The 3285-nt window shown below is 40.7% G+C and overlaps 1 pseudogene; it reads right to left on the reverse strand.

Moving 5' to 3' along the window:
• Positions 1-1752: 1752 nt before the first annotated feature.
• LOC104798743 lies at positions 1753-2025 on the reverse strand (annotated as a pseudogene).
• Positions 2026-3285: the final 1260 nt, after the last annotated feature.

Consider the following 3285-nt stretch of genomic DNA (forward strand, 5'->3'; position numbering starts at 1 on the left):
GTTTTCTGTGAAGAGTATGAATGTTTTCGACCTTGGGGGCTAACCCTACTTAATCCTTCTTTTTCTGGACCAAAATTCGGAATATTTTCAAAATCTGGTAAGTGACCCGATCGTGTGGTTGAAAGTGACACGATCGTGTCACTTAGCAGTTTTGACGAGCTTCACAAATTCGCTCATAACTTTCTGCTCCGACATCGGATGATCTTGGCGTCTATGCGTAGATATCGAAGAGAGCTTTCCAATGATGTAGAGAATGCATGATTTGGACTTGTAGAGTGAAAGTTATTGGACTTGCAAGATCTGACGTTTCTGAGCTTCACAATTTCTCGAAACAACTCCAAATGTTCCCGGTTTGTCTGTGATGTTCCGTAATCTATGTTTTCCACTCCTTTTGCTCTCTTTATGTGTGAAAACCTGTTAAACACCAAAGAACACAACCATGCAATATCGAAGCCAAATGTGTCCTAGAATGTCTACAAATATGTAAAACCCAGTGAAATACGCTAGACATTCTATATCAAAACATCACCCAAAGTACGTGTTATCAAACTCCCCCAGACTTAAACCTTTACTCGTCCTCGAGCAAATACTCTGTGAAAAACGGTCTGAAAGGAGGGCGAGACAATGACATAACTCAAAATGATAATCGAGAGCGAAACCTCTATCCGACCTAGATCCCCGTGAATAATGATCAAGTCTGTCTAGTATGATCTCCCTCTCTAAAGGATAATCTTTCCTAGCCATGGAATCTATTAGGGCTGGGCAATCGGATCGGGTTAATCGGGTTCGGATAAAACCGAACCGATTAATCGGGTTTCGGTTCGGATCGGATTTTGCAAAAATAACCGATCGGTTATCATAATCCTATAACCGATCGGATCGGTTCGGTTCGGGTAAATAACCGATCGGTTTCGGTTATCCGATTAAACCGAATTAAAATTTTAGTTTAATTCATTAGGGTTAGGGTTAAGAATCTTAACCCTCTGCGCTTTCGATTCATGTCCGTCGAAGCTCTTCCTCAAGCTCGATCCGCGTCCTCCGTCGCCTAAGCCTTCTTCTTTGTCGCCTGAACCGTCTCCTCCGTCGCCGCTTATGAGGTTTGCGTCTACTGAGCCTTCACTCTCTGCTAAGCTGAGCCGTCTCTCTCTGGTCCTGATCTTCGCCGCCGACACTGCCTCTCTCTCTGCACCTCTGGTTTGCATCGCCGACTACCTCTCTCTCCGCGCCTCTGGTTTGCGTCGTCGGTAGTTTCTTCGTCTGAGATTCGTTCTTTTTCTCCCTCTTCTATGGGTTCTCTCTGCATCGTGATCAATTCTAGGCTGTAACATCACCTTCTTCTCCTGCTCTTTGCTTCTTTTTCTCTGTGGTTCGTGTGAGCTTCGGTTTCTGCCTTCTTCTATCTCTCTTACCTTCATTTTTTCTCTGGTTCGTGTGAGCTTTATCTTCTGCTTCTCTTTGCTCCGTTTTGTCTCTGATTTGTGTGACTGATTTGCTTCATTTTATATGTGCTTCTCTATGCCTTTTGCGTCGTCGTCTGCCTCGCTTGCGTTAATTCTATGCTAAGCTTCGTCTTGTGTTTGTTTCGTGGTGTTTCTGTATTCGGGAACAACAAGCAGGCCCTGGAGACACTAGTTTAGCAAAGGCAAGAAATTTCCTTAACGGAGTCAAAACGTATACCGATCCAAGTTTTCACATTTCTTCTTGATAATGTGGGCAGGTTCTTGCAGAAGGACAAGATGAGTGGTCCAAAGATTACATTTCGCGTTTGTTCAAATCCTCAAAACTTCAATCCCTTCTAATCCCAGAGCTTCTGACCAATCTGGACTTGCCAGAATCTTCATAGACTGCATCTGCACTGTAAAGCCTTGGATAACGACGATGACCCATCTTGATTCTCGCCACTTGTGGCAGAGAAGATCCGTTTCTCATCATCTTTCCCATGAAGTTTGGATCTTTACGTCTCCTTATATCTCCGTCTGAATCTGATCTTTGCAAGGCGTGATATGTTACGCAGTTCAGACTCATTTTTTTTGTTCAAGAACAGAGAATTTTATTTTTTGTTTAGTTGTTTGGTTTACTTTTTCAGATAGAAATTTTACGTTTTACCCTATACCACCTGTATAAAGAGAATCATGTAGCATTAATGGAATACAGAGAAAAATCATTTGCAAAATACCTTCATTTCATATTCTCTTGCTCTGATTTGGTACATGTACATCACGTAATTAGTTTGATCACGCAATTAGGTTGATTTTTTTCATGATCCGATACTATTAATATTAGGTTGTTTTCCGTACCAATGACATTATGAACGATGTTTTTGTTAATTTTTATAAGACATTTCATGGATTTTTTTATCCAATATTTGTTTGGATAAATCCGAACCGAACCCGAAAAAACCCGAACCGAATCCGAACCGAACCGATTAAGATTATATATCCGATTGGATATGAATATTCCAAATCCGAATAACCCGAACCCGAAATAACCGAATCCGAATAACCCGATCCGACCCGATCGCCCACCCCTAGAATCTATACCGCTACCTAGAACCAATCCAAGAACTTCAATCATCTACCAAGCATGTTTCTCGAACCTATTACACCATTCTACCTAATTGTATCTAGTCTACGCTTTCGGCATTCATTCTTTTTCTCTTTCTCTCTTTTTTTTTTCATCTAGCTAGACTTTCTCTTTTTTTTTCTTTTGCTAGCATCTCGAGTTCCTAGGACGTTGAAGTTGAAGGGTTCCTAATCAATTTTTTTTTTCGATTTTGTTTACTGGATAACCCGACCCACAACTTAGACCCGAACCATCAAATTGATGCACTCATGTCCTCGAACGATTTTCGTTGACGAGATAATGACAGCGGAGTGTCGAGATGCTCACTATCTTTTTCTGTACATGAAGAAATAAGAATGCATTTGATAACAAACATTACCGATTTCAACAAACGTGGGAAAAGTTCTTATAGAAACTTCTACTCGGCTAGACAACATCGGTCCCACGGGTTCCAACCAACGATTTCTACCCCACAAGCCATTTTAGATAATCCTAAAGGTCAAGCAATCAATTCAACAAAATTTAACCACGTTCAACGGATCACAATGTTTTCAGGACATTTCTACTCTCTCATGCCATAGATCATCATATCAATGTTCAAAACGGTTTTATGCACGTGATCTTATATGTCCTAAACACTATATGAGAATGCACAATCCTAACAACAAACTATATGATCCTAATGCATCCTATATGCACATGCAACTAAAAAGTGAAAATAAA

This window comes from Tarenaya hassleriana, unplaced genomic scaffold (assembly GCF_000463585.1).
Source record: "Tarenaya hassleriana unplaced genomic scaffold, ASM46358v1 Cleome57, whole genome shotgun sequence".
NCBI lineage: Eukaryota > Viridiplantae > Streptophyta > Magnoliopsida > Brassicales > Cleomaceae > Tarenaya > Tarenaya hassleriana.